Raw genomic sequence first — 15,774 nt, forward strand, 5'->3', positions numbered from 1 at the left:
TCCTGCTTTCTTATTCTTTAGTGTATTTCATTTTTCCACATGTTTACATAGCATTTCTGCAAAAGAAATCTTGGACTTTAAAGGTTTTTTTCTTAGTCCTTGGCTTTCACTACTTGTTATATCAAAGTGCAACTTTTCATTGATGCCCCTTTAGCAAAGTTTTTGATCCAAGATAAACAGTTAGTAGGACCATAGGTAACAATTAATACAGAATAATGGAAAATGAATGACAGATAATAATGACCTTTATTCAAGAACATCTTTTATTGTGCATGGCGCAGTCACCAAAAACAGCGTTCTTCTAAATACTCAGGAAAAATGAGACTCAGTGTTAGCAAACCATTTAAGCATGTGCTTATCTTTAAGCCTGTAGAAAGTCTTACAAATATTAACTGGAGTAGTCATGTGCCTGGAGTTAAGCATGCTTAGAAATACTTCACTGGACTCTGAGCCAAAGCCTGTCTGCACTATGGTTTGGGAATAGCAAAGAACAGAGTACAAAAGGGACGGTTATTCAGAATTTGGACAAATAGCTGTAAATACATTTTTTGGTGTTACTAAGCTCTGCTCAGAATGCACTGACTGAACACACAGTCCTAATAATCACAGCTGAAAAACACAGACTATAGACATTTATTGATTTAGACAAGATCACTCCTCACAGGAGAGCGAGCCTCTAGTTTTACAGACCTTTTAATTCCCTGTACACCATTCCTTTCCCTTTTACAAATCTCCTGCTGTGAAACTCTAATGCACTCTTGAGATGCTAGAAATCATGGAACTAACTCTGTAAATTGTCCATCAGCCAAAAGAGGAAGCAACTCCTAAGACCAAGGAGTTTAGTAGTTTTTACCCACACTGTGTTTTTGTCCAAGAAATAAAGCAACACCATCACCACGTACACCCAAAAACTGAAATACTTGTGCAATAGAGATAATAGCTGCATATCATTGTTGTCTGTTGGTGATATTCTGTAGCCACCTCCCACCCCCCAAAAAGGTACCTAATATCTGGTGTGTCTGCTGGCCACAAATTTCATTTTTTATTTTAAGCAAATCCAACTTTCCATGCAAATGGAAGTAATTTCTGCAGTACAGAAAGTCCTTTCAGAAAATGCTGAACTGATTAGTAGTATGGAAAAGTGGAACTAATTGCTACAGTGATATAACAAAAAAACAAAGCTAGAAATTAAAGCCATCCAATTCTTGCAAAAAATGATGGCCTATTTCCCACACACGCAGTCCTTATGCATACTCATTAAAAAGGTATAAGCAAGTTGATCATACATCCACTATCTAATCCATAAATGCATGCCCCTCTGCATATCCTTGACGACCAGGAGTGTGTCAAAAGCCTGTACAAAACATTCACGGCTAGGTCTGGTCGCACTTCAGGACCTCTCCAAAAGAGCTAATTTACTCCCAAAAATCGAAGTTTGCTAGCACAAACCTTATCTATCTGTCAAGCCTCGTGCACGCCTGAGGCAGAGACCTTTTGCTGGCCCTTCACTCCATGGTAAATTTCACCTTTGGAAAATAGAGGCCATGGGCTCATCTGAACAACACTTTTTTTTAGAAGGAAGACTGTCAAGGCCTCAGGGCTAACTCATTAGCCTACCCCCCAGCAGTCCCATCTGGATGGTCTTATCTGTAGGAATTCAGTCGTTCATTTATTTTTTCAACCACCATTTGTGACAGAGTTTCTTAAAAAGCAGACTCATGACTTATTATTAGCACATGGGCAGGTCAGCGCACAGGTTTATTTGCTGTTAACCAACATCCTAACATGCTGTGTTTAAAATTTCCAAAGGGACTATGAATAGGTTGTAAAAGTAGGAGGTTGAATTCTTGAAGGTAAGAGCTTATGATGGGACCACTGTCAAAGCAAGTCATATTTTGCTCTGATAACCCACAAAATTCACTGTGCAAAGAAATATAGCTCATACACACATGAGTTCCTGACAAATCCCTTATTAAAGGTGCTTTGATGATTGGCCTGTGATACTTCAAGCCATGGCACTTAGGGAACAATGGGAAAACAAGCAAGCTTTAAACTTTGAAAACATACAATCCATCCAGAAAAGGTAAAAGAAGGGGAAAAGCTAGGGTCAGGAGGGAGAGGACGGGAAAGAGGTAAGAGAGAAGAGAATATTCCCATTAAAGCATATGCAGCACAATTCCTGCAGGCTATTAGGGAGAATAAATACTCCCCTCGCTCATGTCAGGGGCAAGCCCCAAGCACAGGGATGTGACCTGTAGGACACTGGCAGGAATGCTTGGAAGGGAAGATCCCATTTTCCACCTGGGCTGTCTACCAGATCCTAGGCTATTCAGAGCATCACCAGTAGAAATACTTGCCAAAGTACCTGTGTCCCTCATTGTCAACACATATTGTATGCACACAGCTGGACACCACATCCCAGGAAATTATTCCTAGCAGAAGAAAAATACAGCATCACCACCAGAAAAAATTATCCACTTGCTTGCTTTCATCTTGTGCAGAGCACTGAAAAGTCTGGAAAGAGATAAATGTCTGTTATACAGGGATTTACACATTTCATCCAGACAATTGACTTAAATTTCAAGCATGAAGCCAGAATTGACCATTTATCAAGTTAATCTTCATGATGTATTTAGTGTCTAACCGTAATACCTTCAATTGTTTTCACAGCCTGCAGAGCACTGGGCAGGGGGAGAGCACCTGTTAAGAATCAAGAACTGAAAAAGAGCCATGCAGTAGATTGGAGTTATAAATATTGGCCCTCGTCCTGCAAATGCTTGGCATCCACTGAACACCAGTGTGAATGAAGCTACAACTGGTCACCTTAGTGGTCTGATGATGGTCTTACCTGTTTCAAGCAAGGACCACCTTCTTAGTTCATAGAAAGGCATGCAAAAGGATTAAATGCTCTCAGCGTGGTCCGTTATTTCTATCCTAATGAAACAAAGGAGAAAATGAAGGCAACTTGGTTACAGCATTAACTTAAATCGTTAGGATATCCAGCAGCTTCCTTTCTCCACTAGTGCCTTGATGCTTAATCATCGCTAAGAAACTTTTGATTGTCACTTTTTGTAATTTTCCTGCCAAAAGCAAGTATTTAAAAAAAAAAACAATAAAATCACAGCTCAGGCATCTCTCCGTCCTCATATACAAGGCAGCTTTTTAAATCATCCAGCCAGTTGAGTCAGAATCTTATTGTCTTTCTTGAATGAAAGCAAGCAGTTTCTCAAGTAATATTCTGATGTCAGCAGCACTAGATAAAACTGTGAAACCACTGATCAAAACTGAAGATTTAGTAAGTCAATTCCCGAAGTTCTGCATCTTTAATTTCAAAAATAAACATTTTTAATAATTTTTTTTTTTGCCAAACTTGAGCACAAATACTAGAGAAAATACTCAAAACTCTATATTGGGGGTTAGAATACAAATCTTGCTTGCTTTTGATAAAATCTATGCTCCTAAATCTTTTAAGCATATTTTCAAAGCTTTGCCTGTTTTGTAAATGACTACTGTCAATTTTCAACATTTCATTTGCTTTTCCAGCTATCCTTCCTATATATTTCATCTGATTTCATTTTCATTATTTTCTCTGGATCAGTTTAAACAAAATGGGAAAACTGCTTATTCTTAAAAGGAAAGTGTCCTGCCTCTGCCATCATAGTCTAGAAGGATGGATGTACAGGTCAGTTTCTTGGCTGCCTGTAATCATCACACATCAGTAGGTGCTGACTTACAACAATACTACATGCTGGGGGAAAAAAAAAAAAATCAGATTCTTTAGATCTCTAATTAAATCAGCATCTTCCCTCCCTCTAGCTCTACCCTTTCATTTGATGACCACTTCCAAAATCAGTGGGAGGAGGGGTACTGTTCAACTGCTTCTGAGGATCAAGCAGAGGAATGGAGGAGGCTTGTTGGGTTATTTTCCAACCCATGTGTCATGAGAAGTGATTTTTCATTCTGATTTTGTACGACACCTTGACACCACAGAATCCTGGCTAGAGACAGAGGGTTTTCAGCATTCCTGTAATCCAGTAATTCAATTAACAGACTTGTAGGCCACCAAAGTTATTCTTTGGCATCACTGTGTGAAGAGCTGGGGGTGCCGTAGCTCTACAGTCACAGATCAAGTGTAATACAATTATTTCCGTTCCAGATTTCAAAGATTAGCATTTATATACTGAACAATTGTAATGGAGTATTTTAATTACCCAAATGAATGAGATGTTCACATTCAAAATAATTGCTGCATGGATTGTCTAAAATGTACCTAAACATGACATTTTGCCTTCAGTTCAGTAAGCCCAAGTAAAGATCAATAACATACGTGAAAGCCAGAAACTGCAGAGGGACCAAATCTGTAAATTTGCATTTGTACATTTTTTTAAATCTCTGGGTTAGTTCTGGATTACCTCTGATTAAAAAAAAAAAAAAAAAAAAAAAAAAAAGGAGGAAATAATTATGTCAGCGTAAACATTCACATATCTGGGTAGCAGGGAAACAATGCTGTTTTGTCCATTTCTACTCAAGAATGGGTTCTGTTTCAAAATGGGAAAAATATATAGGATCTGTATTATTACTAATTTGAAAAATAGCGAGTAGTACAAGCTAGGCTATGCAAGGTAGATGAAAGCTACTTCGGCCTGACTTTTGCTTTCTTTTCGGAACTGCCGTTTCACTAAGTGGCAAGCAGCGGAGGTCAGAGGCCAAACGAAAAGGATAAGCGTCAATGGGAGGCCCTGTGGTGTGACACAAGTGCATAGTGGTATATTGTCCACAGCCCATGAAGAACTTGTCAACAGCTCAGTGAGAATCCCTCAAAGGAGCGTCTATGGTTTCATTGCATCCTGCTCCCTGGAGGCGGTGGCAGATACCCAGGGAAGGAACAGCTATATAAGCAAGATGGCTCTCTAGGAGCTCTCCTGTCTTCTAGCATTTGTTTTTATTTATCAACCTAAAGATTTTCAGTAGAAAAAGCTTCCAAACAACTAAAAACTTCTATACAAGCAAGAACTGCTAGAAGCAGTTAATTATGCCTTAGAAAGCTAGATGTGAAAAATAAATACAAATAATATTTGCTAAATTGGCTCAGGTTACATTAAGCTCCTGCAAAATCTTCTTGGAACGTCCCAATGTCCAGTCTTTCATTCTCCTGTGAAACCCAAACTTACCTAAGCAGCAGATCAGGCCTTGATGAACCAGAATTTCCTGCAGGGGAAACAAATAAGACATAGCGTTCTTTTCAGGAAAAATTAATTATCAAGTTATCCTCTGAAATACGACCTCTTGCAACAGGCAAGCTCTCATTTAATCGTTCTTATCACTGAAGTTATTAAGGACTGCATGAAGAGCATCAACTGTTAAATGGCAATGATCAGATTTTTCGATCCTGGTATACAGCTAACGGAGTTGAACAGAAGAGAATTTGTCTCACAGTTGAGGAGAATCCCTGCCTTTCTAGAATAACCTGTTAAAAAGTATGCATTATGCGCACACGTTGCCTTTGTTCTGGTTTTATATAGCCCCTGGAACAACTGAGTAAGAGCCCAGGAAGGGTTTTTTAGGCCTAACATCATGCAAGTAATAAATCGTCATCCCTATCCCATTTTGAAAAGAAACCAGGAAATAAGCTGAAGAATCTTGAATTGTGTCTGTAACAATACGGACAATGAAGAGATTCATCAGGAAAAGAGATCAGAAGAAATTCAACAGCATCTGTTTGCCGGACAAGGCACACGACAAAAGTGTTTGTGGATGGACACGCAGCCAGGTTTATTATTAGAGAAACAACAGGACTAATCAGGAGGTGAAAGCCGGGAAGGGGGGGTGAGGGTGGGGGCGAGGAGAGAGTCAAGGAAGGCGGTCAGCTTGTGTTTCTGCAGAACAGGTAGGGAACTGGCCTGGGGCTGCAAAGCACATTTTAATGAATTTCCTCTGGCTCTTAATGAATTCAAGCATTCCATATTTTTTACCTTACTTTCAGATCTCCCTTAATCATCATTTTTAACACAATAAAATATGCAAGCAATAAAGATGGATCTCAGTATACTGGCCACCTAACTTTAATGCAGCAGAGGAATTTTTGCCATCAGGCATTTTTGTCCACGTTTCTATCACCTGTATTATTCCAGATCTGCTGTGTTGAAATAAATGGGGTTATGGCAGCGTGAACTGAAACAGAGGTAAAGCAGACCCTCACACTGTAAACTTGATACCATTTGTGGGATGTAACGTCGCATGTTTCCGCCCGCTGCCCCCAAGGCCAGAAGAGCTCAGGCTGTCTAACTGAACAAAGCAAAATCTAGAGCACCAAGGTTTTGGAGAAACGACTGGCAAGGAATCAAACCATAACTCATAGATGTTGGAAGGCAGGTTGAGCTGCTCTGAATAAAATACAGCCCAAGTTATCATAAAATAAATACCTTAGGATTGTTAATAACAACAGGAACGTCCAATTGTTTAAACCTCTGAGGGGTCTTAAAACACACTGGCAAATACCAGTCAGCCAGCCAAGCCTGACAGCATCCCACATCTTCAAGAGATATGCACAGACACTTTGAAACAGCATTTTCAACTGCCAGCTTGAAACCAAGAGCGTCCAACTTGAATCAAATCTTGCTATTCAGCAATATTGGCACCTGCATCTCCTGTCAATTCTAGCAGGAACTGTGACAGATCTACAAAAATTAAGATTTCAGACCCAGCCCAAAAGCTGTCTTTGGAACACAGCTCCTCTGCCTCAAGCAGGGTATTTGCACACTTCTGTCAGAGCTGAGCAGACACTACCAAACAGGAGCCCCAGCTCCTGGACTGACAGGCCACAGTTCCTCTAGCCTTTGCAGCTGCTACAACTAAATTTACAAGCACTCAAAAAACCTTGGCACTTTCTTCTCCATAGTTATAATGCAGTCCCACTCTTTACACTAAGCTTACCTAAAATCAACCTGATTAGAAGAGCAGCAGCAGCTGCCTGCTGAGAGCTGCTCATTCAGAGAAGAGGAACAACAGGGCAAGCAGGCTTCCTGGGAAGCACAGGCTAGCACTCAGTCATGCTGCTGCTGCTACAGGAAAGCAACTTAATTTGGGTGCATGTGAAGCGCATTGTGCTTCCCGCACAAAGACACGCTTTGATCAGCTGCCTTTAGAAACCTGGAGCAAGCTCCTTTTAAATACAGCATTTGAACCTTTGGCAATAGGAAGCTTTTTACCTTTTTGTCTGAAAGTTTCCCAGTAGGATACAAAGGCTTGGGAAATCACAGCTGTAGTCATCCTTGGAGGCCACATTTACTGGTTTTGTCTTGTGAGCCCACTCCCCATCAACGTCAACAGGAGATGGACATGGAAGATGAAGACCTTAAAGAATCACTCCACTTTTCATCCCTTAACGCTCAAACTCCTAACAAGAAGGGCATCTAAGTGAACTAGACACAGCTTTCAAATCCACTTTCAAAACTGACTTTGGTCCTGTTCCTCCCCTCTGCAGAGCCAAAAGTGACTTCAGCTTGTGCAAGCAGAATCAGGCTTTGTCTGTCCCCACAAAGATAGCAACTGCCCTAACCATGAGTAGTCTGCTTCATACATGGCACACATGGGACAATTCTCCATGGTCACACTGCGCCTGGCTGCCACGACACACCAGCGTGGTATCATTTCTTACAGGTTGTGGTTCTGAACACAGCTGAAACCACTCCCTGGGATATTCAGAGTGTTACTGGGAAAAAAAGAGGAGGAAACCAGAAACTTTTTTCTGCAAATCCCACAGAGCACTCCATAGCATTTTCATAAATGATAAAGTCATTCATAAACCTCAGCAACTGCTAAGAGATCACAACATGGAAGCAATAAACTCTTCAGATCTCTTTATGGAAAATGGATAAGGACATTCTTTTGAACAAAAGGATAATTATCTGGCCTCTGAACATAGAAAGTTGGCTGACTTGAGAGAAAACCCAAATGATTTACAAGATCCTGCTAAATTTCTGCTCCTCTGTTCACCCAAGGCTATCTAGCAAAGAGCCAATCTTTCACTACTGAAGGCAGCTTGACTTGGTTGGATGATGGGCACTGTAAGGAGACGCAGAAGGGAGAGTGACTGAGCAGAAAGAGAACAAAATTTATGTGAGGTTTATTCACAGACCTGCCAATCTCTGAACAATCGTAGTGTGGGAAACCAGAATAATGCACTGAGCTCTAAAGATGAAAACCATATTGAAAGGACTAGATGTCACTGCAAAATTAAAAGATAAACAGTATCTTTCCCTTTAATGGCACCAGTACCACGTGACTCTTAACGAATTATGTGAAAACAGATTTACAGGCTCATGCCCTAAACTTATTCCTCCTCTGATAAGAAAACATGCAAACATAATGATCTGGAGAAGAAAATTAAATCCCCAGGACTGGATCATATTCAGAATAAAAACAAAGAGGTTCTTCAAAAGCTAATCTCTCAGAAGTCTCAGTACAACATGATACTCTCTCAAGGTGCAGATTTCTCTACCTTGCTGCTTAAGCGTGCTTTACTATGCAGAGTGTAAGAATAAAGAGCACTTTTTTTTATTTCAGTTAAAAGGGAACAAATTCTCTGGAATGACAAAAGGAGGAAAACAAGACCCTAGAGCATGAAATTAGAAGTGGTAGGAATCCAATTCTCAAACAAATACAGAAATGTCACTTGATTACTGGCTATCAATTATATTTATTTTATGAAAATCCAGCATAGTGTTTTCTTTATCAGCTACTATGTCAGGCATTTCTGAATAAATATATTCATATATATATTCAGATATCCAAAGCAATCCCCCCAATGAAAGGAAGTGAACTTTATCATTACACTGACCTGTATGTGAAAGCAACTGCCAAGGGTGTTTCAGAGAGCACCACCCTAATGAAACCAGAGCTGGCAGTTGCCTTCCTGCTGATTTCTCAAAATCTAGAATAATATGAACTGTCCCCCAGGATTTACAGACCCTGCTACCCAAAGCCTCCCCACTCACACCCTTCCATTCTGTTTTCAGCTGGACAAACCATTTCTCCTCCCCATAAAATGTGCCCTTAGTTTATACCCCCACCATAAAACGGGAAACGCACCCCGCTGCAAGAGGCCACGTGCAGAGTCTGAGCTCTGGTCCAGTTCAAGTTGCCAGCGTGGAAATACAGAAACTCTGGCTCGTGTGGATAAACAGCTATACAGGAACCCCAGTGGTAAAAAAACTTGCCGACTGTTGTTTAGCCAGACAGTGACTTTAGGGCTGTGGCAAAGACAGATGTGGGAGAGACCTGTAGTCATGTTGAAATAAACCAAAGGAGTTTCAAGTTCAAATCCCTCTGCGGAAGGCTAAGCTCCATGGCACAGGGAAAGAGCACAAGAGTTACTACTGCACATGAAGAGGAGACCCCTAGGCATCACATGGTGACAAGCTCATTCTCCATGCATTGTCAGAAATCCAGACCCAACACTTTGGGGCAGCAAGGAACCCCTGTTTCTTCCGTAACTTTGGTTCATAATTTGCAGCTCCTGTGCATTGGCAGGGTCAAGGGCAGAACCAACGGCTCTGACTCCAGATCTCCAGCTCCACCAACATGCCATTTCGTTCTCCTTTTATCTTCCCGAAACAAAGCTGAGAGGAAAACACCACCACAACCACTGCTCCCTAATCACAATTAGGGAAAAGATGCAGCCCAGCATCTTCCAAGTGCTCTCTTCCATGTGGCATAACTTGACAGATGAAGAAGACAGTAGGCAGTCGATCCCACCTTTACAGGGACCGCAGTTATATCTTGCATCCTCACACTGATGCACACAGAGCTAGCACAAAAGCAGGGGACTCTGCTTCCTCAAGTCAGAGCCTGGCCCAGAGCGTGGCAGAAGGGGACGCCATAACAGTGAGGTGCAGACTCCTTCAACTGATAGCTCCTTCCCTGCTGCGGACACTGCTCCTTCAAAATCCCTTCCTAACCTCTAGACAGCTCAAAGAAGAGAAAGGGGAGGACTAATGCACAGCATATTTACTATATCTTTTCTGTGATCTTTGGTGCTGAAATTTTGCCCACCCCTCTACCTTTTGCCTGTCAGCTATCACATGTCACAGTTACAGACCAGTCCTATGAAGCGCCGAAATTATTAAATGCCTTTCAGCTTGGTTCTTTGGGCATTCATTGAGTAAACGGGCTGTCCTAGAAGGTTCTTGAATCAAGATCTACACATTAAACCCAGAGTTTCTTACCTTTCCTACAGTGTTTATTTCAATCATCCAACATTATCTCCAAAAGGCCACAAAAGGAGCTTTAAAAAAAAATAAAAATTAAATACCTGGTTCCCAGACCAGCTTCTTCCTGCAAACTTCTCTGTGGAGCAATCCCAGTTCCTGAATCAATGAGGATGACTTACATAGGCATACCTGCTGCCTCTAGAACGCAAGATCAGCTTCTCAATTCAACACATGATTGATTTTACTCCAGCTGGTCACTTTAGGTCATTTACAAAACTGCAAACAAAATTTACTTTAGCAAGTAAATCACAATGTTTACAGATTAGAAACATATATCTTTAACACACCCACATTTTCTCCCATTGGACCTGTGGACAACTTAAAGATATGCAAAATACCTGCAGGCTGATATCCCAACACCCTACGCAGCTTCTGTTTATTTCACATATAAATTGTTCTCCAGGAGGCAGCCACTAAATATTGAGTGTTCATAGTACTAAAAACGGGGCACTTGGGTAAATGCATGAATCTAGAAATTGCTTAATTCTTTATTGTGTTCTGCTATTATATATTCATGAGGCTACAAGGAGGAAATTTAAATTTTATTTTTTTTAATAGAAGATCATTCTCTCACATCAAGTCTCTTATATGTATTTGTACCAAAACCTTCTGTGTCTTGCAACACACTAATGACGGCTCTTCAGTTCATCTTCAGAAGTTAAAACTGGTTTTTGACATTTTCTTATTTAACAAATACTTTTATCAGTAGTAATCTTGCATTGTTCTAAGGAATTTCTCAAATAATCAAACATGACTAAAAAAGGACTAATACTGCTTTTATTGTTTCAAATATAAAAGTGTATACACATGATACAAAAAATATATTAAGTAATCCAGTGCAATCTGGATAATTATTTTAAATGCATACTCTGAAACCCTGAATGTGTCAGCCTACAAGCCCACTTCCTATGTTTTTCGATCTGCAAGATCTGCAAGTAATTTTGTCTTGTTTTCACAGAGTGCAAAGACATTCCATTTGTTTACACTAGAGACAAATTTTACTCAATTGACGCAATTCCATTGATTAAATAATGGCTTTCTTCCTCATTTCAGGCAATTTCAGCCTTATGACATAAAAGAGGTAAGTGATTGTCATCTGTGTTCATAATATGTGACGGGCAGATTATCAGCTATGAGCCTTATTGCCTAATGACAGGACCTTTTCAAGGACTGATTTAAGTCTGAATGCTCATAACCTGTTCTGAAAACTAGGCAGATGGTTAAATAAGTCAACAAAGGGTCAACTGTAGGCCAACTACAGGTGATTTAACTGGAGGGACCTCTAGTAGGTCAAGTGAAATAAAGCAGATATAATTCATCCAACTTATGCATTAAAAACACTGGTGAAGACCAACTTCTGTTTACCTGCAACCTTTGTGATAACGCTCCTTTAACAAGATTATTAGGCCATAACAAGGTCCTCTTCAACAACTTCGGCAACTTCAATAACAAGGCCATTCAGGTCCTCTTCACAGCTTTTTCTTAAAGCGAAAAAGCATACAGAAGTCTGCATATTCCTTACCATCACAGAGTTGTCTTAGAATAAAATGCAGAAATAGCTGTTGTGAAAATAAGAAGGTAAGAAAATAAAATCCTTAGCAATCCCAGCAAATAGATCACCATTGAAATACTTTCACAACAAGAAAGGCATTTGTTCTAACGTGCTCACACAGTGCTAATCCCAAAAAGCATTGCTGTACCCATCCACAGACTCTTCAAAACCTTAACACGAAACAGTCTCATTTTCGGGTGTTAAACTTGTGTGAGGTGTTGGCCACCACACAGAAGCCCAGGGATGGCTCCGTTCCTCAGGTCAGCGTGGGATGCCCATGGAGAAGCAGAACAAGCCTTAGCCCAGGCGCGGTGCTGAGCGGGCTGCAAGCACAGTGCTGATGCTCACCTGTACATCACCTCTTTAACGACCGACCAGAAAAGGCTTTTTGAATCTTATTTCAGTGAAGTTCCACTGACATCTAGTGGACAGCCCTTCTGCAGTAACGTATCTCACGGGGTAACTTGCCAATTGCTTTGAGGGAGGCTACAGAGCAAGGCTTAGACAGAGAATGGTAGATCTGAAAGGAAACTTTAAAGGTTTTCTAGTCCACCTCCCTGCCCTAATGCAGAACCAACTATACCTGCGTCGTTCCTAACACACTCGCACAAACAGATCTTAAAAACCTGCCTTGGTGGAGCCACAGCCACACCAGCCACGCGTCCTCCTGAGCAGTCTGGCAACAAGTTAGGCAGTGAACTACACGCTGCACTATCATACCCTTTTCTTTCCCCGTCTTGTCCTACTCACACCAGGCATGGAGAACAGCGAGTGCTTATAACTCGCCTAGTTCCCTGGATGAGCAATTGTAGCATAATATACAAATGGCCCTGATGAGTAGCAAGTCACTCTACAACATATGCAACCTCAGCTTCTCACAAATGCATGGTTTGTCCAAAACCAGATGAAATTTCACAGATGCAGCAAAAAAAAAAGCACATCCTTGGCCACAGGACAATGCCCCAGCCAAATTGCAATACCTTAATCCAAAAGGAAAAGCACAAACCCCCATTTCTCAATCTCATTTTCAGCAACAGTTTCAAAAGCAGCGTACTCAAAGCGCTCTGCTCGCACTGAAGCTTTTAGCTCCAAAAGGTAAGGTTTAGCAGCCATGTGCGACAGTAGCAAGGATTTTATAAGGGACAATACTGGGTAGTTGTAGCTCCAAGTATTACTTACCTGCATTCCCCTGTATATAATGTATCCGTAGCTAATCCTTTTCTAAATAACACTGCTCAAATGATATTTCATAAACCATGGTACAGACTTGTTAGGTTTCAGCAGTAATTCCAAACACTAAAGCCATCTAAATGCTACAAAAACAACAGTAATTTATTTTCTGAACAAGATTCTACATAAGCATATTATAGACACTCCTGAAACTTGCTTGAATAGCACAAAGGTAGTTTTTTTTCTAAGCCAGTATCCAGACCTTGGCGGTTTAGGCTGCTGTGTGTGCTTCACACCACACAGCAACATCTGCTAGCAGTTAATTTGGAAAATGGGAGACTGTCACCACAAAATGTAGACCTTTTAAAATAAACACAAGAAAAATATTACCAAGCAAAAATAAAACTGCATAATAAATAGAAGTGGGTGGTAGCTACACACTGGTGTAGAGGATTTTATAATAGATCAAACAAATCACCATACCGAAACTGCCCACCACAGTGCCGCTTTCAAGAGACTGCTGGTTGTCAGACTGACATCTGGACCTCTCTCATCCTCCCTTGCTGTTTCTTCCCCCATTAAAAAAAAAAAAAAAAAAAAAGTCTTAATTATCTATTTACTTTCATGGGATGGTAATATTAAAAATATAAACCCCAAACCCTAAATTTCCAAAGTACTCTGTCAGCAAGAAATGCTCAGTCTTTTTTCTTTATGAGCTCAAACTATAAAGCAGCAGAGAAGTACACTCCCTCCCAACATTAGATGAAATATGGCTTAAAAGCATAGTCAGAACCAAGTTACTGGGCCTCAGTGGAAATGTTCAGACAAAACTGTTTGCATTAAATAATGGGGGCTGGAGAAAAAGCAAAGTTTTTCCTTATGTCTTTATATCCTTCAGTATGAATAAAAAAATAGTTCTGCAATTTTCAAAAAGAAAAAAAAAACATACAGTGAGTAGATAATTGTAAAATGTAGGGCAAAAATTCCAGTGGTCCAGGTGATATCAACTGGCAGAGGTTATTTTGTAAGTCTAGCCAAACAGGGCTTAGTAAATGTTATTATCAAGATCATGTTCAAAGAAATATCCCACTCCTATATGCCATTAGACCTCAGTCAGGAATCACAAGCCCTCCCCTGTTTGCATTTAAATGGGAATCCCACTGGCAAAATGAACTTTTCAGCTACTATTATCATCGTGAGAACAGAATCTCCTGTACTGATTTCTCCTCACAATCTGGTGCTCTTAGGGAGTCCCTCCCAAGTTTTCAGAAAGACTGTGACATCTTTAGTCTGAGAGCCCATTCGTGAGTCAGGCTTGTGCTTGGCTCTAACAGTTCAGACCTGTTGACTGATTGCATGGGAGACTACATCATGAATGTCTAGGGAGAAGGGGGTTGTGCAGAGCTCCCAAGGAATCACACTAAAAAGAGTATATGTTATAAAAAAAAATCAGAGTATTAAGGCTGTCAACTTGAGCACTCAAAGTGGTTTGGTCCACAAGATGACCTGGGTTTGGCCAGTAGGTTTGAATGCATTCCAGCTGAAGACAGTGGGGAAAATAAACTTAATAAAATAAAATAAAAGTTCAGGTACTCCCAGCTTCTCACAGATGGTCTCCAATCCTGGGAGTCTCACCATGCAGTGGGAGTCTGAACCAGATTTGTCTAAAGTGCTAAAGTCTCTCAAAACCAGCTGAAATGATTGGAGCCTCTCAACGTCCCTGTTGCAGACTAAATCCCCTCTACTGCTCTTTTGGGCCATTTCCTCACCTCACACAGGCAAATTAAAAATTAATGCATTGATATGAAAGTCTCAGATAGCTTCATGATCAGCACCATAGAAAAGTCCACAAAAAGAGAGAGCTTTATATATAAAGGATACATTGGAAACTTATATGACCCAGAAGACCTGGCAAAACCCATGGAATAACCAAGTGAGACACCGAACATTCATTCATTCAATGAGTGCTATCCATCCTGTCCCCTGTGCAAGGCTGAGCTACCCTCAAAGGTGCAAGCCACGTATGGGCAAAGAGGGCCCCTACTACAGTGGAAACAAGGATTTCAGACAGTCCTGGGGGGAGAGCCCTGCCCAGTGAGTTCCCTGGCCCCTTGGGTCTGCCAGCAGCTACAGGAAACGGTGTTCCCTACAGCAAAAAGCTGGCTTTTTAGGGAACTGAATGTACTGCAACTGATAGTACTCAGGTCAGATGTCAAAGGAGGACTGGTGCCAGAATGGTGATATATGGCTGGCATGAAACAGCTTGGGGCGTCACCATCACCTTCCATCTGAAGATATCAAAGACACAGTCAGACATGAACAGATAACATCCACTCACACTTGGAGAAACAGGAATTCCAGTGCTTCCAAATACTTCTATCCCCAAGGTAGTTCCAATGTATTAACCCCTGTAGAACTTGTAAGTATGCAAGGTTATCAAGCTAGAAACAGGAAAACAGAAAAATAGGATTCTGACAAGCATTTTCAGGTGTGCTAAGTACCAATTTTACTGTTTGATCAAATGAGATATACTAGGCTAAGGTTCCTCTTCCTTCACTGTGGGTAGATCTAGCAGACACAGCTCCCTTTGCTGTGGGGAGTGAAAGCAGCTGCTGCCGACCCCCCCGCTTCAGGGCTGCCTCCCTATGCCCCAGGCAGCCCTTGATCAACCAAGCCTGGGTTAACCACGTTAGACCTGCGCTGTTTCTCTGCTCCCACTCTTCTGTTGCCATGAACGTAGCTACTCGGCCATCTTTTGCTCTCAGGTGAGGCAAGGTCAGA

At 41.0% G+C, this 15,774-nt stretch overlaps 1 long non-coding RNA gene across 4 annotated transcripts; it reads right to left on the reverse strand.

Moving 5' to 3' along the window:
- Nucleotides 1-46: 46 nt before the first annotated feature.
- On the reverse strand, nucleotides 47-15,560 carry LOC119156302. 4 transcript variants are annotated; one of them, XR_005107059.1, is made up of 7 exons: nucleotides 15,332-15,560; nucleotides 13,477-13,562; nucleotides 11,637-11,830; nucleotides 10,313-10,409; nucleotides 5,172-5,208; nucleotides 2,849-2,934; nucleotides 47-2,514 (listed from the first exon to the last, which is right to left on the reverse strand). It is a non-coding gene; the product is annotated as an uncharacterized LOC119156302 (long non-coding RNA). The 4 variants fall into 4 exon arrangements; XR_005107058.1 differs by having other exon boundaries at nucleotides 2,849-5,208; XR_005107057.1 differs by having other exon boundaries at nucleotides 47-2,432; nucleotides 2,849-10,409.
- Nucleotides 15,561-15,774: the final 214 nt, after the last annotated feature.

The sequence above is a fragment of the Falco rusticolus genome, chromosome 12 (genome assembly GCF_015220075.1).
Source record: "Falco rusticolus isolate bFalRus1 chromosome 12, bFalRus1.pri, whole genome shotgun sequence".
Classification (NCBI taxonomy): Eukaryota; Metazoa; Chordata; class Aves; order Falconiformes; family Falconidae; genus Falco; species Falco rusticolus.